The sequence below is a fragment of the Lepisma saccharinum genome, chromosome 3, assembly GCF_977018435.1.
Source record: "Lepisma saccharinum chromosome 3, izLepSacc3.1, whole genome shotgun sequence".
Lineage (NCBI taxonomy): Eukaryota > Metazoa > Arthropoda > Insecta > Zygentoma > Lepismatidae > Lepisma > Lepisma saccharinum.
The window spans coordinates 80,165,143-80,190,423 of record NC_139231.1 but is presented as its reverse complement, the minus strand read 5'-3'; the positions used below and the strand labels follow the sequence as shown (position 1 = coordinate 80,190,423).

The window sequence follows — 25,281 nt, the reverse complement described above, 5'->3', positions numbered from 1 at the left end:
ACTGCGCCATCGGGGAGGCCCCGGAAAATGTAGAGAATGAACATGGTGATAAACAATTTGCCTACTATTACACTGGCTGTGCCCTGTGCAAAATAAGTACAATTGAATATTATTTATATAATTTCAAACAGGCTTAATAGCAAGAAAACATTTTAAATTGTTTTCTCCATTAATTTGATTTCTTGATTTAGATCTGTGGTCTCGTGTTCCGCTAACCACTCCGTGTGCTTAGGGGAACCAGCTATCATTAATTTTCTAGCTGTTTCGTCAAACTTAAGGCTTTTAGCGATTAGTCACTTGTTGTTCCGTAAGTGAAACATTATTCGCTCCTTTGTCGTTGGGTAAAATATGTATTTGTTGCTTCAATTGCGTTTGTCATTTTATTAATTAATCTTTAATTGGTCGCTATATTGATTAGTTCTCATTTGTAGCCGCCGTTTTATGTCTCGAAGTGGAAATTCAAGGGGATCCGGGGACGAATCTACCTTCGTAGAATTACATGTTGTTTACAGACTACTAAAACATTCCTTTCTTTTTCTATTATTGAAATATCCATGTGGCATTTGTTATTCAAGTTTTCATTTTTTCGTAACGGTTATTTAATCCAATTCTATTACTGTCACGTGTGTTTTTATGTGATACTTTTTCACTATGTAACGGTGGAAGCACACTGTGGTTCAGATCCCATTTTAAACTGCAGATGTAGTCCTGATTAGCCTATCTGTGCATGAAAATAGACTTAAAACAAAAATCAAATCAAATCAATAGTAAATTGCTATTCGAGATTACTCAAGAGTAAAGTCGACCGTTAAATTATTTCAATTACAAACAAACGTACAAGTATTAATGAGCGTTTCCGTGGTGGAATGATTAGCGTTACACCCCTCAAAGTCAGAGGTTCTAGGTTCGAATCCTGTGCAAGGCATCAACATTTAATTATGTTTGTACCCTTATCTATTTCAACAAATCATGGTTACGATTAATCTAGCAAGGTAGAAAACTGGTGTAATATTTTTTTCTTAATACATGTTTGTTGAATAGGTTTCTTCTGAAGCAAAATTCGACTTTAATTAAACGAAGAGTGCCATAAAATATAATTTGTTGCGCCGATATTTATTCATGAAATGGATCTAATTTAGTTTTACCAGAGGATGAACCAGTTAAGTAGTTTATGCATTTCAGTAACCTAATGCACATCACATTAATGACAATGAAGCCGACATTCACTTTGCTGCATATGTAACATTTGTTTGAGGTTACAAGCTTTATGCACCGCAGTGTGTTAAATGCGATTGCTTTTCTCTCAGAGTGCAAAGGGTGGAACGTGAACATCATTTCAGCACTGTACTTCGCGATAAATTACCTTTTACCTAGCAAAAATGAATGCATAATTTAGCTGCATTTAATGCAGTTATTATAACTGGTGTGAAATTGCATTCATATAACTCCACAGTGAATTGCACCCTCCAGCATTCTATTGAAACAGCGGCTGTTCTGAGAAATGTGGTCATTTGAACAGCTGCAAGCGTGGCTGTTTCTCTCTATCTTAGGAGTACATGGATATATACGTGTCTTCGATAGCTCTGACAGAGGCCATTTATTGATATTTCTTTAGCCCGATTAATTTAATCTCAGAAAAGTTAAAAATCATAAGAAAATGTTCCCTTTATAAGCATCTGTAGCAGGAGGAGCAAGGTCTACTGACCTCACCCTATATCGCCGAAGTGAAGAGAGTAGTGGTCAATAGTCCAAATAAGCCATTCTATTTATTCACTAAAGTCATTTGACTAGGAGTCAAAATTCTGAGGGCCCCAACTTTAACACCAATTATGTTATTATGATTACGGTGGGTAGCATATAGATACATTTTTTTTAAAAAAGTACTGTACTTACTTATTGATTTCATCCCAAAATAATTTGCAATAAATCAACACAGTAAAGGCCTCCCCGATGGTGTAGTGGTAACGTTGTTGCCTTGTAATCAAAGGGTTTCAGATTCGATACCCGGTGGAGGCACATAGTGGTTCGGATCACACTTTAAACTGTAGGTTCAGTCCCGATGGACCGAACTGTGTTTAAAGTGAACTTAAAACGCAACTCATTAACAATGTAAAGAAACTGGTAAAAAAATTTAATGAATTAATTGACATAGGCTATTCAAAACAGAACTATTTCGGAGTTATTTATTGCAATTACAGCTAAAGGATTATGATGATGATGATAATAATAATAATACTAACAACAACAACAACATTTTGTGGTTGCCTGAATAAGAGGTCGCAATTAGTAATGTGTGCATATGGCAGCAATACGGGTTCGCAAGAGCCTCAGGAAGTCCTCCGAGCAGTGAGTTTCGAATGAATGGTCTAAATTTTGTTCCATACCCTGAATTGCCTTCGGAATATGAAGCATGTCAATTAAAGAAAAGCCCTTATTATTGTTTCTTAAAAATAATTGTCGATAAACCGAAGAATTCGAAATCAGCCACTACAAATGGTGAAATGTGTGTGCACGTAAATCTATTTTTAGACAACTACGCCATGGAAATTGCATTACTTATCGTTATCTTTCTGGTAGCGGTTAATATTTGAAGAGTTCAGGGAGAGAACCTAATAAGTCATATTTTCCTGTTTTTACAAGAGAACAAATTCGAACTTTCAAGACTCACTACTTTTCTCCTGTATACCATTTTTAAACTTTCACGTTTGTCAGGACTTAACGAGTTTCTCGTCTGTACAGTTAAAATATTCAGAATTACACTGGCGGAGCTATTTAATGCCATAGACTTTTTTCTCATTGTACCTTTTAGTCGTAACTAAACGTTTAATGTATCCCCACCATAGGTTTTCACTGAATAGTGGGGTTTTATCATTTTTGGATTCCTGATTGGTGGGGCGTTTTTTTATATGTTGGAGGTGTGTATCTGCAATAGAGCAAAATGGTATTTGGGCTGTATGGTAAACAAATAAACATTAGAATCCTATGTATATTATTTTATTGGGTTTTACAATCTTTATGATTAGTTACAAGAATAAAAATGTGAAACACATACATGCTAAGAAGTACCCAAAAAACTTTAATTTTCATATATTTTTTCCAGAGTTGTTGAAAAAGTTAATAACAAAAATATGTTTGCAAGCAAACTGTAAAGTACACTTTTGGAGTTTTTATTGTGAATCCTCAGAGTTTCTAGTGAGAAGAATGTGCCTGCATAGCCTAACTCCGTTTCTTGGTATCTGGTTGTGCACTTTAAACTTTCAAGCGGAGATTCGGCTCCAAATTTAGTAGATTATAGATTTCGAACAAGTATTTTATTTCAAAACATATGAAACAAAGATGTGTCAATGACAAAATCAGCCTTATTTTCCTGTTGAGTGTTAAATCTATGAAGTCTGAAACAATGAAGTCTGCTCTACACGTCTGCAGCAAAAATGTTGTCGTGAGGGCATTCTCGACATTTCTCTTCCAAGCTGATCGCTTCAAGTCATTCATGTACCCCTGGGGGTACGCGTACCACAGTTTAAGAACCACTGCCATAGACAATAGTAAATCTATAAAATTGGACATATTAGTACAGAGTTTTCCCCTGTAGCTACTCTTCATTTAAAAACTGTCAAGGTCATTTTTACGGGAGTTTGTTGTTAGCCGAAATTGACGGTCTCGTACCGTAATTTCTAGGGTCAGTTTTATGCAGTGCAGATATATAAAACATACACTGCACAACCTAGATGATAACCATCATTGTTTTCTGGGAAAATCAAAACCATTTTTCATTTGCAAGACATCGGGTTCATGTTCTGGTGCACAAACTGATAAGTACTGGATGTAGCCAAGTCCCACATTACTCTTAACATTAGCACACATTTGGGAATACGATCCAAACTCAATTGCCTAAAGCGTAACGTTATTACCCAACTATGGAAATATATAGCTATTTGCATACCAAGGAAAGTCTGTAATTTTCACCGTAGAAAAATTGAAAATTTCGGATCGCTTCATTGACATGGGTACGAGGTACAGTTTCACATAAGGTTATTTCGTACAAAAAATAGAACATTGAGTTCTAAATTATGAATTTCTCTTCACATTATAGTTCTACGAGGATCTTTAAGTAGATTATTAAGGTAGATAAAGCATATTAAAAATATGACTAATAAATGTGTTTAGTTTCCTATGTATTCCTTATGGTGAATGAAGGCGTTCGCTCGTCAACTTCAAGTTTTGACAAATGAGAGCTATGTTTGCCAATTTTTTCTTCTTCAATCTTTCTTCTTTGCGTGCATGTATGTGCAGTTATAATTAAGTAACATATTCCAAGAGAACTTAAAAAATAATACTTCGATAATCGCTCATGTAAAATTTTAGCTTACGTCTGATCTAAGACCGGGTCTCGTTCGTGAAGGAAATTGTACAGTCACGGACACATCTGGATTGTAACAATCCCATTAACTTTCAATGTGATCGTTACAACTCAGAAGTGTCCATCACTGTACCTATCGTCTTTAGAGGTAGCACGAATACTACCAGTGGCAAAGTTTGATTAGTTACTCGTTTTCGTTGTTGAGTCGACGACCTATTCTGTTCACCAGGTAGAAACTGCAAGAATTAGTTACCAAGGCCGGCCCATCCTTCCGAAAGCACCGTCCGAAATTGATTTATCGCCGAAACGCTGAAACAAAGCAAGCAAATGGCCTCTTAGACAAGGCTCGACAAAGAGAACCGAAGTAATTATAAACTTAAATCCTAATTAAAAGATCGCCTTCAACGATAGCGCACGGGAAGCATGTCGTATAGTTGGTGTAGCATTACATGTGACAACATATCGCTAACAATTAATGCGCGCAGATAAAAATCGCCGTGGTTAACTCGAGCCTTAAAAACGATAATAAAAACCTGTAATGAATCTGGGAAGACGGTTATACTCGAGGGAAGGACCCGGGGCGTAAGCCTCTTCCTACGGAGGTAAAAAGCCAGCACCCGTGACCTCCGGTTTTAACTTGGCGGACATCACGCGAAACGGTGGCTCCATTTTGTCGAGAAGTGCCCGCTCCTGGAAGAAAAAGAACGTGGATGTGGGAGGAGCTTGGTCATGGACTGTGACTTCGCCACATACTCGCGTTGTCGCACGTCCTCCGAAACGATCTCTCGACCAGGAGGCCATGCAATGTCGCAATTACCTTCCCCCTCCTCCCGCCCACCTCTTAACTCGGTTGTCACCTTGCCAAGATGGAATGTGCGCTTGTGCTAATGCCATTTCGAGAATCCAACCCTAACGCTCTTGAAACTCGGGAGCTGCCTAACCAGAAAACAGAAGTTCTGACAGAAGCAGAAAGAAGTACTGAAGTAGTATATATTAGAGGACAAGACGGTTAAACTTTCCATCTGGAACAGCTCTTTCCCATTCGCTGTCTTCATCAACACTACATTTTAAACTTAATTTCTTTCATCCATTAAAAATTTCTATAATTTCTTAATATTCCTTACTTTTCTAAGAAATTTTCAACCGTCACAATGATTACATAGCTCGAGGTAATAGTAAATATTTTGGGCTAAAGTTAGATTGTTTTGGTTACATGTGGTGTTTAAGGGAGAATTTACACCGAAGAAACACGCGACACGCGACATGCAACACGAAACACGTGTCGCTTGGAAGCCACTCAGTAATCAATGCAACCTTTCGAACCGAAGAGACACGGCAAGATGCACGTGTCGCTTACGTGCCTCTCGGACTGTGCCGTTTTCTCAATACGTGCATCGTGTTGCTTCAGTTTGTTGTTCGCGCATGCGCAGAGAATGCATCATTCAACCGAGCTGTATTTAGACTCTAGAAGAGAGCCCAACCTGCATTATGTTTGATCCTCTAATTTGTTGATATAATAAAGTATCGATATGTACAATGTTTTAAGATTTAAACACAACGTTCATTTCGCTTTATCAAGTTTTTTGATGCAGTTATCTATCGGCTGTAATTTGCCTTCAACGTCGTGAAAAGAGGCCGTGTATTGGCCATTTACCTGACTGCTTTTATTTGAAAAAGTCAGCTTATGGAGGCACTTTATTCCAAAATATATTAGTCAACATGGTAAAGTACTCTAGTGCATAGTCTCTCAACCACCGGGCCGCGACCCGATACCGTGCCCTCGTATCAACTATACTGAGCTGTGAAATGTTCTGCTGAAACTCGTTGACAACTCTCATAATACCAATATCATATTTGAGTTGTTAGTTTTCGTCTTTTAAATCCATTTTATGCACAAATATACTAATCAGAACCGGATCTGCCCGGTGCCTCCTCACTTAATTACAAGGACACGACGTTACCACTTTGTCTTCCATATTATTATATTTGTCAACAATCCTACATACGTAATCAAACTATTATTACTTTTATGATTATGCTAGAATTTATTTATCAATATATAATTTCATAGGTACATGTTAATTCATGCATAAAATCTTCAATACTGTAAAGATTTACGAGGAAAATTCTTCTGCTAAGGGCATTGACTTAAAAAAAAATACCGTAACATGGTTTCACGAAGGTTGAGAACCATTTCTCTAGTGTTTAGGTATTCGCTTTATTCAAGCTGAAAAGTCTAGCATATACAGTTTGAGGTCAGTGCATATTATTTCTCAGTTTTCTCGTGCACAACATGCCTCTCCCAAGTTTCAATAACTTGCACAAATTTTACAAATTTTACAATGCAGTTTACATGTAACAATGTCTTTTGTTACGTTATTTTCGGGTGACTAATAAGCTGATTAATGCAATTATGTCGGTACCATCATGCAAACTGAGCAAAGAAAACAGTGTCGCTTGCCGCGTGCATCTTGTCTCTTCGGTGTGAAACACTCGTGTCGCGTTGTCACGATATCCATTTATATTGCAAGGTCGTGCGCGTATGTGATTTTTGCTCGCGCCGACGTTTGATTTGTGTATTCCGGCAGCTGGAGCCGATTAAGTTTTGCATCGCTATGTAATGGTGTATTTGTTCTCATTGGACGAGATAGGCTTATGTGTATTACCCCCGTCCGATAAACTTGTTAAATGAAGTGCTTACGACTGGATGCATAAGTTCATTCGAACGAAAGATTTAACCACGCCGACCCAATTGTTTTAGATAACCGCTTTCCGAGGGCTGGCACATAAATAATTTAAAAGAGCACAGGAGCTGGCAGACAAATAACCTAAATTCACATGAGATCCATGATTTGTATCTATACTTCACATGTAAAAATGCCTCAGATGTGTGAATGAGAGAGAGAGAGAGAATGAGTGAGCGATTGAGGAGGCAATGTAAACAGTTGTTGATTGCAATATTTTTTTTTGTTGTTACAATATATATTCACATTCTACCGTTCGTCAGTGTTGTTATTTGATGTTTTTCAGGTATCTGATATTATGCTATTAGTGAGTTATGATTGTTCGAATCTACATGTCCAAGGTAAACAAGACAGTGTAACATTTCAAGGTATTTATCTCCGCCTCGCATCAGTACGACAATAAACGACCGTCTCAGTACCGAACTTGAAAACCTGGACCGTAAGAGTCACGACCGGTTTCCCGTACACATAACGACGTTTGGCCCCGTGCCGGGGTATGAATGACACGTCATTTCGGGGCCCGTGAGTGCACTAATTACAGCGTGTTGCATGTAGCATGTTGCATGTTGCGTGTCGCGTGTTTCTTCGGTGTGAATTCTCCCTAAAGGAATGGTGTGCATTTTCACATAAGGTGCAAATTTATTTCAATATGGAGGGCGCCGAAATGTTTACTCTTTTTGCTCCTTCGCCGATCTTTTTGCCTCGGCAGTCGCAGGGACCATCCTGAAACTATGGCACAGTGCGATTTCATGATATCGAAAAATCGCCACACTTTGCCGATTCAAAAGTGAAAATCACTTGAGAAATTTGTTTTTCGAATTACAAAACAATAACGCATCACATACACCAAGGACTTTAAAAGGGGCAATTTACAATTGCATACAATTGTATGTTTGTTGTCTTACTTCTATAAAACAACAGGAAATAGCAATTACTAATAGCTACAGCTCATATTTCAGACCATTCTAAGTAAAATTTCAATTCCATCATTTCAATTGCCGGGAAAGACCCTGCTGATTGATTACTTTTGTGATTTTTATACTACTAGCTAAACCTATACGAAAATTATGTAAATTATAGCTGATCCCATTCTCGTATTATAAGAAGAATTCAACATATTTTTTCATGAAGAAAGAGATACACATTGGAGGTGTTATAATTTAATTTTATCAGATAATATTTGCAAAAACATTTCTCTCATCCTAGACATTCAACCATATTTTTAACTTATAGCAACGAAAAAATTGATTGAAACGTTTCTTTTGCCAACCATTCTTGAAACAGATTTATCCAGAATTTTTCATCTTGGGAGGGATAAGTTCGTATTTGAGGACGAAATGAAAGAGTAAATATAGAGAAGAATGACCAAAATTTGAGACTTTGTGAAAACTTTAAGAAAATGTTGAGAAAATTTGCGGGGGTGTTGGGGGATTGTGGATAAATCACTGTTTTGAAAGTCGGCCGAGAGGATCGGTATGCCACTCTTACCTGAAAGTCTATAACGTGTCACTAAATGCATCTCTGAGTGCATTAGGTTTACAGACTAACGAAGCTCTGGCACCTGAACCGACATCCAGAATAATTCTCTGTTCAAACTGTGTTATGTTCCTTATGCGTTTGTGATTGTCCCTTCATCCAGGGTTGTTATAGGTCCAGGAAGCCATGAATTCTAATGGGTTCTATTGGGTTCCGTTGAAGGACCGGAATCTTTTTTCTCGCACAATTTAAATTCGGTCCAAGTTGTGTATTGTATCATTAAAAAAAGTTCCTAGACCGAATTTAAATTGATCGGGAAAAAAGGTTCCTAAACCGAATTGAAATACTTTACAGATAAAAAGATTCTTTACGGTCCAGAACCCATTTACGCTTACTGATTTTCTCTCCTGGACCGGAATTGAATTTAATTAAAATTCCTGGACTTTTAACAACCCTGCCTTCATCCATTCATCGTATCATCAATCATCCCTGTCGTGGCGATTAGCCAAAAGTGGCAGAAATAACGAAATTCAGTCAGTAAGTAAGTGAATTAGGGTCTACCAGAGACAAAATGGTAACGTCGTCGCTTTGTAATCACGTGTCTGGTTAGGCACAGTCAGTACAGTCCCGACTCCCGATTAACCTATCTAAGCACCAAGTAGACTTAAAACAGACAAATAAGCAAAATTAACCTACCGAAATAACCATTCATATCACTAAATTAAATTAACCCGTGGCGCAACGCCCTTGAGGCCAGGACCTGTGCCTCACTCCTACATGCCCCAGCAGAGGTGGGCGATCATCCTACCAGTTACGGGGTGACATATGAACCCCCAGTCATTGTTGTAGGTTTCCATGACCAGGTTCCGTTATACTTATTCGTAATTACCCGCACGATGGTCCCATACACCGGCCGAAATCTCATGACAAAAGCTGTTACGTTTCCATAAGGAGACTCGAACCCGTGGCCCGAGCCCAACTGCACGGCCATGAGAGACTCATCACTGTATCCTACATTTAATATCCGGCCGTTTTTCTTACCTCTCTGTGAATTTTTTTTCATACATTTGTCAAACGGTTTTGAACATCTACGTAGTCCTACAATATATTTTTTTACAGAAATGGGATAAGGATATTTTTGGACATGAAAATCAATATTTGTATGTTCATTTGTTAATTAAATTTTCAAAACTGAATTCCCATCCAATTTTTCGTTTCATCAAGGTTCAAATGAGGTCAGAATGAGGTCTCCATCTACATCCTGTCGGAAATTATATGGAGTTTTTAAATCCCCTTCAATAATCTAGAAAATATCCAAAACTATAAAAAAAATGTAATGAATCACGCCTCTTTGTTATGGATATTCAAACATTTTGTAATCTTGATGTAAAAATATAGGGAAATACGAGTAACAATCAAACAATTTTATACTGTTCAACATGGAACAGCTCATGCTTTACACAGCCGGAGGTACAACATGGGTCATTCCATGCCGAATATCATAAAAATGATTCAATTGTTTCTCATAGCTCCCTATATTTTTAAACCTAGATTGCATAGAACTATTCCTAATTTTACATATCATTGTAACGATGGATACCAATTCATTGTGAGCTTATCTCGTCTAGACCCGAGATCCATCTCGTCATGTCTCCTATCCTCCCCACAAAGGGGATGAGAAGAGATAAGGGGGAGAATATGTTAATTGTCCCAACGCAAGAAGCTGCCCTCCTCCCTAAAAAAGAAAAAAAAACTGTGTCTCCTTCAGCCAAGCAAAGGTGCAAGCGTTACATCTTGTGACAGCAGATTTAATTTCTATTTTCCTTACGTCCTCCCGGCTTAATTTCAACAAGGAGCTCTCACTGGGAGAATGTAATGAATTTTCGGACTCGTTTTGCCGCTACGACGAGCACGGCAGCTCCTCCATGTCGAGAGGGGGGGAAAGGGGGACGAAATGAGAAGCACAAAATTGAACGCGCAAGGCTTTTCGGGAGTCTTTGTAATCTTGTCTCTGAACTTCGTTACTACCTTCAAGTTGAATAAGATTCCGCAGAGGCAGGTGGAAAGTGATTAATAAAATGCGAGTTGGCACACTGGCTGGGTCGTAATCATTTTCGGAGCCGCGTTTTCCCCTCCGCCTCGCTGCAACTTAATGTTACGTTAACCTCCCTCACTTTAAAAAAAAAGGAAAATCCATTTAGCAAACAACTCCGCCAAATCTTGTCTGCGAAGGGAAAGCGCGAAGGATACTTTGCAAATTAATTACACTTACCTTTAATTAGCTCGGAAGTTTTGGCCTTAAACTTCATCCCACAATGTAATTTTCTGCACTTTTCTGCTGAGACGCAAATTTGCGAGTAATTTGAAACGTTCAATGTGCAGAGCCTAAAGGCAGCTCAGTATGTGACACACAGGAATCTGAGAGCATCAAGTATATTATGGCGTGCATAAAAACTATCTTGAAAATAACTATAAAATTTGAAAAGTAAAAAAAAATGCAAAATAATTTTGCGAATATTGCTTTTTTAAGGGCAGTATAAGATATTGGAAATTTTAGTTTAAAAACTGAAAGCTGTGTACCTTGTTCTAAAGTAGAATATAATGCTAGTTGAACTTTGGAACTTCCCCCACCCCCCAAATCAAAAGTGTGTCATTAATAATACATTCCGATTCCCATGAAAACAGTCTCTCTTCAACTTAACGTTATCACTTACATTTTTTTGTCACTTTTGATACGACATATTCCTCTCCAACCTTTCTTCTTTTCGTTCATGTGTTTTGTGTAGTTATATCACTTGCCTAAAGAAATAACGTAGTTGTTCTTAAAAGGACATATTCAGTCCATACATTCATAATGTCATCGGTGCAACTCTTGATTGTACGAGAAGCGTATATTTTTTGTATTTTTCTATTTTACGTCGTTTTTCTTTACCTTTTGGCTCATCGCGACGTTCAAGATGAAATTGTAATTCCATGAAATTTATGAAAAGATACTCAATTCATGAAGACTCATGCCGAGGTCAGGTCTCGAAACTGGAACCCCCGATATAGTGCATCCACCCCTCGATGCTTCCGGTCGCCTAACTATTGTGAAACTGACTTTATGTATCCGGATTATTTTCAAGAAATGACTAACCATATTTTATGGATGTGTTCACTAAGACAATAATATAGGCGCCAAAAAGTTCTTGCACTCAAATCCAGGCCGGGCGTGGACGTTCTTTGTGAGTGTCCCTTCATCAGTTCATCATATCATCACTCAGCCTCATCGTCGCGAATAGCCAAAGGTGGCAGAAAGGCAACGCTAAATAACAAAAATACAAACAAATAATTAAATACTCACAGTTTGTATTAAGGGTTACCAAATTTTGAGAAGTGTAAAAGAGGACACAGAAAAATCATCAGAATGTAAAATTTCGACCTTATATATATATGTCTACGTCAACACGTTTGTTTACGCTTTGTCGCGACTTTTTATGATAACTGACTGATGCATCTGTAACAACACAAAACAAAGTTACAGAAGAATTAATGTAGATTCGAGTTGGAGCGCGAGATGAAGCGACGCTCCTGAAAAGAAAATCGACCCTGGAACATTTTTACTATCTGAAAGAACACCCGGCTTGTATTCAACCCCTAAACATAAAATAATTTTGGAAGCCATTGATGAATAAGTCATATACAGCCTATAAGGATAAGCCAAGGTTTGGTTTTTGTTTTTACAGCTATCTTGGCTGGATTGGAAATTATAATGTGATGGACAGGTCAGGTACGCTATTAGTTAGGCTATAGAGCAGCCTCGGTGGCTGAGCGGTCGACTCATGATCTCGCTTCCGGAGGTTTCGGTTTCGAGCAGTGGCGTAGTGGCCGCCCCCGCAACCCCCACAATGCTGGAGGGCCCCCGAGGCACAGGGGCCCCGCAATGTTCTGCCTCTCTCTGCTCCTGAAATTTTATAAAATCCCAGAAATTCAATTATTTAAAAAATTATATTTACAAAACATAATCTGGTTTCCAGTAACATCATGCAACAATATCTGCTCAGCCAGAGGGTGCCGAGCAACTTGACATGGGCTCCCCTCCCCCTTCCCTGAAATGCAGAATTAACTTACTTGCTCGCAGATGGCCATCGTAGCTACACCGTTTGTGGCAAACTTATACTGTGTCAACTGCCTACAGTTACAGTATCAATCCAGTAGAAAGTTTCAGTTGCTCAACCAGTCGACGCCTTATTGCTACACAATAAACAATAAAAACTTGTAACCAATAGTATTAGTTTTACGTGTGATATTTAAAATTTAACTTTCCATCAAATATTTTCAAGAGGGCCCCAAGCCTTTTCATATTCAAATCAGAGTTGAGATAAATTTCCCATATTGCTCAAGCCTGTTAATTACGTGTTATTTCAAAGGGGCCCAAAAACTCAGTAGAAGGTGGGACCCAGGAGGCAAATATCCCTTTATCCAAAGGGTCATTACACTCTCTCTGTCTAACAAGGTATACAACGTACGAGTTACCGTATTTGCCAACCCATTTTTGTACACATTTTTGAGGAAAAAGTTTTATCACTGAATATTATAATTAATTTACAGTATTGCATATGTAAAGTAATATGTAGGCCTACTTTCAACAAATAACTTACCAATCTAAAGAATACATTTTAATATTCTTTGTCACACACCGCAAGGAAGAAAGAAAGAAATCGTGTAACTCAGAGCAGAGAAAATTTCCAGAAATGGAGATAGTAAAAAACTGAGTATCGGCGGATAAGACACACCATGTTTTTCAGACCTATTTTTAAAGGGAAAAAGTCCGCCTTGTACGCCGGCAAATACGATAAATGTCACCATCATATTTGGGGATTTTGGAGATTTGAAGTTCATTTTTCTTCCATATAGAAATTTTGTGTACATTTCTGTCAAACCAGTTATTTTCCAGTGTGTTACGATTTTCTGATCTACAGTGCTTGAAGTGGAAATTCCTAGCTGTGAGAATGCTTGCTCGAGGTTTGGGATAGAAGGAATAATCCTTTTGTGGATCAGCAAGGATGGAATGAAATGAGCTGGGGATGCCTAATATCTTTGAAGACTCTAATATTCTGTCTTATACTATCACCAAGTTTAACAGGTTCGAGAATATAACATAAGTCCACATTATGCTCATGGTAGACTGATCGGAATTGGAACTGCAGTTTAAATTTCGAACCGAACCACTGTGCAACATGCCTGAAACGGGCATCGAACCCGAGGCCCTTTGAGAGAATACGTTTTTGTCTCTGTTTATGCACTTTACTCGTCGTCCTATCGTTCAGTTTACCGTGTGAATGACAATGAGGGACATTATTGACATTATGACAACGGCATACAATAATAACAATCTATTTCAGCACTGGTTCCCTATCTTTGCAAAACAATACGCTAATCTCTAGAAGATGGAAGTCAGCTTGGTTCCTGTTTACAGTACTATATCTTGTTTACATAATACAGTGCAAGTGTAGGTTACAATTATTCTCGGTGAGGTGAGGTAACTTGGATCCGCCACTGGAAGCGACCCTAGATATTTCCTTTGGGGCGTCACCACTTTAATATAGATGCCACCATTCAATTCTGTATCTGTAGGCTACATGAGGTTCCCTGTTCGACGACGTCACGAGAAGATCTCTATCATAAATCCTTTTCGATTTATTAGTTTGATGCGATGTTACAGATTTACCCTGCAAATAGATATATGTTTTACATTATGCTTACTTTTTGACATTCTCGACTTGCCCCGAAATGTTTTTTCTCTGCGATCCATTTCCGCTTGGTAGAGGGGGCCGCCAAACCACAATCCTGCTTAGGGCACCAAAATATGTAGTTACGGGGCTCGTATATACGTGATAATATTCTCGATAATTTATTTTCACCAAGGGGCCCCAACATTTTACTTGCGGGGGGGGGGGGGGGGCACAGGAAACTGCGCAAGGCCACTGGTTTCGAGTCCGACATGGGTGTCCCCTTCTGAGAGTCTCTTCGTCAATCTCAGCTAATCGTCGCTGATCATCGACTTCGCCATTACCAAAACTGGCAAGCAAATGCGATGAATAAAAAGGAAAATACACAAATACAAAAACTTGTTAAACACATTTGAATCATATTTTTGGGAGAGGCAGGAATCGAAAGTATCTCATTGACACAAAAATACTTATTATTATTATTATTACTTCTACAACACGTCAAGGAGTAGAAATTGCTGGGTTCATGAAAATAGAGAAGTGAAACTGTGAAATGTCTGAAAAATTACTTTTGGGCTGCTTTTTCTTCTGGTGCAGTCAAACTGCATCAGTTGTAAATTACACAAACAGAAAAGTAAATGTATCATCTGAAACAAAAAAATTTATTAAATCTGAAGCTCAGATCAAATTATTAAGTGCATTAGGCTATCGAGAAAAATGCAGGAAGATGCATCGAAAAACGTATCTGTTAATGCATGAAAGTACAGCTTCTACCTAGAAAGAAATACTCACTTCTATCATTATTATGCACTTTGGCGTTAGCTTTACAAATGCATCAAACTGTAAACCTGATTCTTGGCAAAGGCCAAAAAAAAACAAAAAAAAAACACTTTAGTGCATCAATCGATTGATTTCTGGTGCATCATATAGATTTGGTGCATTTAGTTGTCTGTGTGCATAGACATAATCATTCTAGAGAAACAAAAATAACACATCTACATCAGTGCATCAGTTGATAGCATATGGACTAGCGACTGAGAATGTCGGTACTATTTTTCAGAATATTTCGTACTCATAACTTACACTTCAAAGGTATGAACTAGAGACTTTGCAGCTTATTAAATCTTTCGTATTAACCATTGCTTTACCTCTTCGTACATGCATATGTGCGTGCAAGTATGTGCGTATTATAACATATTTCATCTTATGAAATTGAGCATTTGTACGGTTTGATGGTTACTTCGCACTAGTTCCTGCATGTGGAGTGGCTACATAGATTAACGCTTTACATTTCAGACACTAAAGTAACGAAAATATTGTTCATTTGGAGCTAAACTATCTTGCTCCGTTCATTAATCAGTCGTAAGTTACATCTGGAGCCTTTAAGTACCGTAAGAAACAAAAAATATTACTTTGTTCTCTTATCTTTTTTTATTATTCTCATCCCTTCCACACTAAACTATTGTCTCCTAAACAGCTTGATCTACTTCTTATTTTATGAATGATTTTATTTTGTGGTTTTCGAATTTTAAGCCTTATATGCATTATTGGTGTCGTAGAAGATGTCCCAGTTTCCTATTACTGAAAAGCAAATTAAGGTTCGTTGATATGCAGTTTCAGAATTTTTCAGCCCTTGAACGTTCTGAGGGTTATATTTGTGAATTTATCGGCCTATAAAGTAATTATTAGACTATGTAAAGTTCTTAAACAATCTGTTTAGAATGACTCAATTTCTATTCACGATTCAAACATTCCTAGCAAATCAGCTAGGCCATTAACTTGATTTAGCCTCCCCCCGTGGGGGAGAGGGTTGCACATCGCGCTACGACGCCTGGCGTCCTGGGTTCGAATCCCGGCCTGGGCATGGATGCTTGTGAGTGTCCATTCATCAATTTCATCATATCATCACTCATCCCCATCTTCGCAAATTAGCCAAAAGTGGCACAAAAGGCGAAGTAAAATGAAGCAAATCAATCATTAACTTGATTTATTTCTAAAGGAAGAATTGTTTCAAATTCACTTTATAAACACAGAGAAGGAAATTAGGACTAGACCAGGAAATCCGTTAGGATCTAATAGAATTAAGAAAAAGAAGAAAAAAAAACTTTTTTCATACACTGCTTAATTCTTAATACTGTCAATTTGTAATCAAAGAGTCCTGGGTTTAATTACCGTGGCTGTGTACAGATTTTCAATGTTTGGATCCCAGTTTATAATATACTTGTACTAGCTGATTGCCCAGCGTTGCCCGGGTATTTATTTATGCCAATCTTCTATTAGACAGGAATATAATGAATTGTAACTATAGTGTAAAATGAACTTGGAGATGAGAGGCATTGGGAGTATCACTATTCATCTCAGTGGCCCCGAAAACTATGGATAAGACACTAATATCTGTCTTTGGTTTGATTTGAGTTGCTGTTTTAAGTCCACTTTATGCACAGTAAGGCTAATCGGGACTGGACCTACAGTTTAAAGTGGGATCCGAACCACTTGTGCCTCCACCGGGTATCGAACCCGGGACCCCTTGATTACAAGGCAATGACGCTACCACTGCGCCATGGGGAAGGCCCCCTACTAATATCTGTCGTTTTACATGTCACCCCTTCCAACCCCCACCCCTAGGGGTGCCAGCGGTGTCTTGGAGTCGAATGTCATTGGGAGTGCCACTATTCATCTTAGCGACCCCGAAAACTATGGATTCCACACTAATATCGGTCGTTTTCGATTATTTTTACATGTCACCCCTTCCCACCCCCACTCCTAGGGGTGCCAGGAGTGTCATGGAGTTGCACGGCATTGAAAGAGTCACTAAAAATCATAGCGACCCCGAAAACTATGGATTCCACACTAATCTCGGTCGTTGTACATGTCACCCCCTTCCCATCCCCACTGCTAGGGGTTTCCAGGGTGTCTTGAAGTTGAACGGCATTGGGAGTGTCACAATTCATCTTAGCGACCCCGAAAACTATTTATTCCACACTAATATCGGTCGGTTTCGATTATTTTTACATGGGCCCAGCCCAGTTTTCCCCACGCGGGTTTTTTCAGAAAATCCTACCTTGAAAAAACCCACCAAAAACCCACTCAATTTTTTTTTCAGAAAATGTTGTAAATTATTGCTTTAAATAGTTGTGAAATTCTAGAATCGTCAACAGTTTCAGAAAACTTGTAAAGTAAAGGCTTAGCCAAGCTTATAATACTCAAAATAATTAATGTGGTACAAGTCACAGTGGGTTTTTTCAGGATATTTTTCTCAAATTATGCTATAGTTTTAACAAGAAATAATATGAACATATATCCAAGAAACAAAAAATCAAAAGGGTCTGAAATACGAGTTAGATAAAACATTGAACGAACAAAGCTTATAATTTTGAAATGTGGTAGCACTTTAGATATCAGTCACTTCCGTATGTGGGCAAGCCATATAGTTTCACATGTGACGATCATCTTTTACAATAAATTTTTCCATGTATAAAACATTACGAAGGAGAACTGAGTACGTTTTATTCAAATGTCATGAAAGTAGTATAAAGTTAACTGTGGTATAATTACGCCTTACGCCTTCACTCTTTTTCTTTTGGGCATCAATTTTTGATACGGAAATATCCAAATATTCAAAGCTTTTCTAGAGGGGACTTTGGGACAGCAGCAGGGGTTGGTTGGCTTACACCAAATGCTACATTCTTATAATCAGTCTAGTCACCAAAAGTGGACTAAACTCGAGGAAACGTTCCTCGTCGTCGAAAAGATGGGAAATAACTGTTTTTTGTTAAACCCAACTGGCCTTTTTTATAGTCGGGGTGGTAGTTCCGTGGACGTGTCCCCCGTAGCACTGGAATTTTCCACTGCAATGGTATTTAGAAAGACAGCTCGTCCAACTGGGAAGCTAAAAAACAGGGGAGTCTAATATCCAGTAAAGCACAATCCATGAAGCACATACACTTACATCCAGTAATAACATAAAAGTACACTCATGGAAACATATTAATTAACCCTATACCTTGTAGCTGGCCAGCAATTAATTAATACAATAACACAAAACCAGTAATGGTCAATCCGACCATTACAATGTGTATGTGTTTTCTGTATCATGTGTAACATTACATCATAATAATAAACATGCAGTAGTATGAAAGTATATAATATAAGGACATCAAATGATGAGCCCCCCCCCCAGGCAGATTTGGCTACACTTAAAACAAGCTCAACATGCCTATATGAGCTTTTTGCTCAAGTGTGGAACCCTGTCTAATCCAAGATTTTTGTAAAAATGCCCTCGGGAATTTCCCGAAACTACAGTGTACAAATGATGAGCCTCCTCAGATTGATTTGCCCACACTTACAAAAGTTGCATCAGCCAGATTGTTGTCCATAAGCTTGTTAAAAATATGCCCCTTTTGATATTGTTTTGGATACACTTGAAATTAAGCCAAGATCCTCATAAAACCCACACCTACCCACACATATTTACTTCCGGTTTAAGTTCAATTGGATACCAGGTTCAATTTGTTTATCTAATATTAAAACAATGTAATAAGCAGAAATCTTCTAGAATTGTTCTGTGACTCTCTCATTTCTTACATCATAAACATATGATTTTTCACCTATGAGAATAACACTACAAATGGTGTCATCAGGGAGTGTATCGTGGAATTCACAGATAATTTTAATGTTTGTCCTGTCATTAACCACAACTTGTTTCCTTTTTGAAGTGTTGATGACAAACATGGGTCTCTGTGCTTTGAATTCATCTGGTGTGTAATACATGTCAGTATTGCCAGTAGTGACCCTTTTGTATGCTGTAAATGCTTCATATAATTTGAGGAAATCATCCTTGGACATGTCTAAATTATAATTTTCTCTAGGAAATACCTCATTTCTGCCATTTTTAAGATATATGTTCTTGATGTTGCAGTTATCAAATTTACTTGAATTTTTTTCCTGTTTATTGTGTCTTCCAGTCTGAAACAGTACCACCACAAAATCTGGCATGTCATATTGTATACTGGAGAATGAATTTGTAGCATCAAACTCATAATAGGCACCAGTGGCAGGCTTCTGTACACATTGATATGTATAAAATTGTAAAGGAACCTGTGGATTTTTTATTATATCTGCTTTGTATTTAAGAGCATAACTGGCTTCATATTCAACAACCGGGATTCTTAGCTCCATAGTCTGAATAATGCACTTGCCCTCATCAGGCAGGGTATTAGGCAGAGCTTCCCCTGTAGAGTTTATTGCACTGTACCTCATCAAAGCATTATTATCATTGGCAGCTCTTCTAAATGTGATTCTTAAACCACTCTTCCACATAATGTCTTTGTAATCTGAGAAGAATCCTGGCAACAGGCGCATAGGAAACAGCACTGTGTGGCTTTTGGATATTATTTTATCACCAGCCTCAAATCCACCTATTTTGTAGTAAGAAGCCTCGGTCTTGGATAATTTTAGTGTGGCCAAAGCTGTAGAGGTAATGCCGGGATAATCTACTCTGTTTACAACAACACCATGCTTTCTGATCTCAATTTCAGAGAACAGATGTGGCACAAAATTGTCTACCAATCTTATATTTGAATTTGCCGGATAATCTGTACCATCGAGCTTTACAAATTTGATGTATAGATCTGCTCTGTGGGGGTGTATAAAGCCATCCCCTACATCAAGATCAACTTCAATCTCTGTGTTGGGTTGATTTAAATTTGCAAAGGTCCTCCTGTTTGGGGGGAATGATTGTAGCTCATAACTCTCAATATTTTCCATTTTTTTTGTATGTATTTTTATTTAAATATTAATTTCTATGATTGCAGTTGTTGTGGCTCCAGCAAAATCAACTAATTCTTCTTTTTCATTAGTGACCATCAACTCAATGTAATCTATTCTATTATGGCACACAGGAAAATATAATGTTGGGGATGGAGTATAGATGATGGGCTCCATGAATTCAGAGTTAGGTTTGAATGTTGCAATGATGCCAGTTTGTTTGTGAGTGCCTATGCCATTTGATTTGGTGATCATACCCTCGGCCACATTACAGTGAATATTTAGAGTTTCTATGGCTAAGAATTTAGGTATATTAATAGCAGTGTGTTTGATGGCTGGTTCAAGTTTTGTGTTGTTCTCAAAGCCTAACAGCTCTCCTATAGTACCCAGATCCACTGTTTCTGTAGCAGATACAATCTCTACTCTGTGAGTGACAGAATTTTGAGTTAAAACTATACCTCTGGGTAACTGAGCATTTAGAGTGGACAGATTATATTGCCCTGGAGTAATGACAATGTTTTGGTCACCAACTGCAATTTTGTTGTTGTGGTGTGTAATATTAGGGATCAAGTACATGCCATAAAATGCTCTGAGAGCTATTGTTTTGGGATACACTATATCATCATGTAATCTAAGTTTCAATATTGAATTTTGACTGGTGAGATGGAATACCCCCATGATGTTTTAAATACCACAAGGCTTTTTGAAAATCTTCAATTGATGGTTTATTTATTTGAGACATATATCTAAGAACAGATAAACACAGATGTCCACAATTAACATCTTTGAAGTTTTGAACACGGGCATTATTGTAATAAAGATTAGCTGATTTTAGATATTTTACTAAATTTTCAGGTGGAACACCTCCAAATGAATCAAACACAAATGCCTCATTTTTTAAATATTTAAGATAACAGATCCAGTGAGTGCCCTGATTTTTGTACTTATCCAAATTAACAATGCCACACTCTTTGTTGAGTGGTTGTTCTGGTAAAGAATCAGACATGTACACACCTCTAAAATGTTTGATGCCCAGTGGCTTGATTAAAGCTTCAATATCTTGGTTTGTAAGCGGCTCTTGTTTTTTTAAAACTTATTCATGGCTCTCTTAACACCTTTGCCTTGTTTCTCCATGGCCAGGTTATGGCGCTTCAATTCATCTAATTCTGCCCTATTCTTCTTGGCATCTATTACTGTTTTTGCTATGGCAGCTGATCCCCCAGCCAAGCTCCCAACAGCCCCAAGTGCTGCTAAGATGGCCGGGATAGTAAATATAAATCCACCCACATGTGATTTTTTTCTAGATTGCTGTACTTTTTTTAATTGGGGGGTACTAAGTAATAATTTCATACCATGGCCCTTGGCAATACAAGAGCTTTTTTTCTTGCGCTGCTTTTTGGTTAAAAGGCTATCAATAGTTTTAAGAGATTTAAGACCTGCATAAGGTATCTGATACATAACACCCTTGGCCTTCATCCTAGGTTTATTATATACATATTCACAACCCCCACCCCAGTTTTTGTTTGGTGTTCATAGCTATGGTGGTTCCCAATGTTGCTATTCTTTCACTTAAAGAAGCATCTTTGCTTACAAATCTACCAAATGCAGCCTCTTTTAATTTCTTGTCTGCAACATGTCTCTTGTCAAGATCAGAATGTGTGTTGTATGCTATGTCATGGTCTCTACAAGCAGCATCTAGAGGATTAACACCAGGATCACCTCTGTTTAATCTATGGTCCAATTTTGTGCCTGGACCACAATACTGATAGCCTGGAATGTGTAGTTCAAATGGCAGCTTGTTTATAATGTCATTAACCAGCCCCCGACCCTCAGAAATATTCCAAAATTTAGGTGGTAGAGTATTAATAATTTTTATAAGATATCCAATCCCCTTAGTGTCATTCACTATAAAATTAGACAATTTTGTGCTTATCATGTCCATAATTCCAACCTTTTCATTGTAAAAATTGTGGTTGCCAGCATTTTCCTCCCCAGCTATCACCAATAACCTATCTACAAGTTTCCTGACATCATCAACCCACACAAATTCTTTAGGCAGGGTGTTGTATTGTTTGATTCCACTACCTGTCTTGATCTGTGACCATATGGGCTTGATTAAGTTGTTATATTTTGCTCCACTGCTAGACTTGACTCTTTTTTGTGTGGGATCATTGTTCTGGTATAGAGCATCTGATTTTATTAATATTTCTTTGTAATGCTCATAATCTTGATCTGTATAGCTGCCAGGCCTTTTCCTAGTCATCAGTTCCCATAATCCAGGTGTTCCGGGATACTTAACAAAAGCACCTCTTTCTCCAAGATGAGATTCTGAATATACAATCAGATCATCTCCCATAAATGTTACTCTGAAATTGCCAATTCTATGTATGATGCTACCATCACGCTCTGTGTCAGCATATAAGCCAAAAACCTCATCTTTGTTGTCTTTAGGTGTGCTTAAATATTTTTGAGCAAGAAGACCCAATTCAATTGGATCCTGAGTAGCTTCAATTCTTCGAGGAGCAACAGGACTAGGTGTATGAATACTAGAAAGTGGGGTGATTGGATAATCTAATATGTTCCTTGCAGCTACAGGTACAAGCTCTGTGATCAAATTTTGATTTTGCTCTGTAACAGTTTTGATATTTTTACCTAATTCACTAATAGCATCAATAATAGGCTGTTCTGTTTGTTTGTGTTTTTCATAGATTCCTCGGTTCTCTGATTTCCATCCCTTAAATCTTTTTACAAGATAATCTCTTAATTTAAGATCATCAATGATTGGCCTTTTCATGGTTATTTATATATGTTTCAATATCTAGAAAATTGTTAATTTTATTTCTATATTTACCAGTATTAGGTGTTCTTGTCATATCAATTGTGACAAACCCATAACTATCCTGGTTCCAGCACCTACTGCAAAACTTGGAAAAATCATTGTAGCTCAAGTCCCCACCTACATATTCCTCATGTAAGTGTTTGAGGTTGGTATGATCTTGATGAAACAGACATATAAAATTGCTGTTGTCTCGGATCAGCTGCTTCGGTATTTTTGAAAAAGTCTGTGCAAGGTAGAAGCAATCAATGATTTTGTGTCGGCCCTGTGTAAATAAATTTCTAACCTTGTTTTGATTATCCAGTATAATATCATCAAACACAACAACAGAATTATCGAGACATTCATGGAGTGGCTTAACATCTGATTCAAAAGTGGCAATATCCAGTCCATCATATAGCTTCATCAGCTGCTGATATTTTAATTGTTCCAAGCTCTTAGAGAAGACATACAAGTGCCTGTTTTTCCAGTCTAACCAGTTGGGTGCCAATAAAAAATTATCAATCATTAGTGTAGTTTTACCACAAGCTGATGGCCCAACAATAAGACATCTAATATTATCAGGCAGCAACTTGCCATTTCTCTTATTCTGCTGTTCAGGTTCTGGCAGCCTCTTTATAACATCCCAGGTGTTCATATTATCACTTTGTTTGCATCGATCCAGCTGTGTTCTGGAAGTCCTAGCCATTTGACAAGTAACTTGTTGCCTTTTCTGCGGATGATTTTTTGTATGAGATATGTATCAGGCTGTTTAGTTTTGGTGAGTTCTTCTTCATAAAACCTGCCTTTGAGAATTTCTCCTCGGAGGTCTTTTATTATATATGTGTTAAGGGTCCCAGGTTTAACTTGAACCACTGTAAATAATTCAGTGCTCCAGTTTCTTGTAAAGCCTCTTTTGAATAAGTGCTTATATTTGATGATTCTTACTTGATCACCCACCTTGTATTTGGCTTTTCTTGTTGTTGGCTGATATTTAGGATAATAAACAGTACTGATCAATTTTTGCTCATCAGATGAACTTACTTCAGAGGGTTTCATGTTGATTGTGGAATGGACAGAGTTGTTATATTTTTGTAGAAGTTCTGGAAGAATATTAATCCATTTATAATTACCTTGAAGTGTAAATTGTTTATACATATGATTTTTTAGGGTTTTGTTGAATCTCTCTACAATTGAGGCCTTGAGATCACTGTAACTCGAGTAATGTTGTATTGACTGGTTTTAATAAATTGTTGGAACACAGAATTATAAAATTCTTTGCCATTATCTGTTTGCAAATAGCGCGGTGATCTTCCACTCTGATTGATGATTGTCCTGAAGGCTTCTGTAACATATTTTCCAGTCTTGGATTTGAGTGGCACAGCCCAGGCAAATTTTGAAAATGTGTCTATTACAGTGAGTAGATACTTGTAGCCCTTGTTGATTTTGTCTAAGTTTTTCAGCTGTCCACTTGCCATCTCAATCAAGTCGCACTGCCATAAATCATCTATGCCTTTTGTAACTACTGGCAATCTCTTAAAATTATGTCTGGCTTGTCTGTGTAATTCATCAACAATAATTTGTCTAGACATAATATGTAAACAAGAATATTGCAACTATAGGGTGTTCAGCAGCTGATACTACAGGATTTTCTAAATACAGTTTGTCTCCTATTTGTATATAAAATTCCAGAGAGCCATCATCTTCAGCATAAGATGTTTCTAATGTATTGGGATCTGTAAAATCCTCTAACTCTACACTGGTGACCTTTGCTTTGTTGTCAGCATTTGTTATTGATAAGGTAGGGTAGTGGTGTGCCTGTGGTTGAAGCCAATATTTGGTCTTGATTGGTCTAAGTGTGCCCCCAACAAGAAACTGGTAATAAAATTGTGCAGGGGACAGCATATATATTTTGCCACCTGGTGTAAATGGTGAATCATATTCTTTGTTGGGGATACTGTACAATTCAAGAATTACTGTATGTTTAGGATTCTCGATTATGCCGGTTATTTCTTTTTCTGCTGTAAGCAATCTGCTTGTTACAGATTCAAGGTGCTCATTGATGGTCCTAACAACATCATCATGGCCTGGCTTGATTTTTATGTCCACAACAAGTTTCTTGTATTGTTGCACAATTTCTTGTAGCTGGGTGGCAAAAACAGACAAAGCATTTGCTTGATTGGATTCCATGGTCCCTAGCTGTTGCTTGATATTAGCTACAATTTTCTGTAAATTTTCAACAACTGCCAATTTTGAATTTTGAGCAGTAAGATCATGGACCTGTCTTCTGATATCCTCAAACAGGGCATGCAGTTCATTAATATGTTGATTGGTTGGTAGAGTGGCCACTGTCTGAGTGAGTTGTTTGATCTCTGTCTGGATATTCTTGATATCTTCTGATTTCAATAT

The 25,281-nt window shown here is 37.7% G+C and overlaps 1 long non-coding RNA gene across 1 annotated transcript in view; it reads left to right on the top strand.

Moving 5' to 3' along the window:
* LOC145985858 (uncharacterized) overlaps positions 1–25,281 on the top strand; it is a 123,835-nt gene that overhangs the window by 62,257 nt on the left and 36,297 nt on the right. The window lies entirely within an intron of this gene.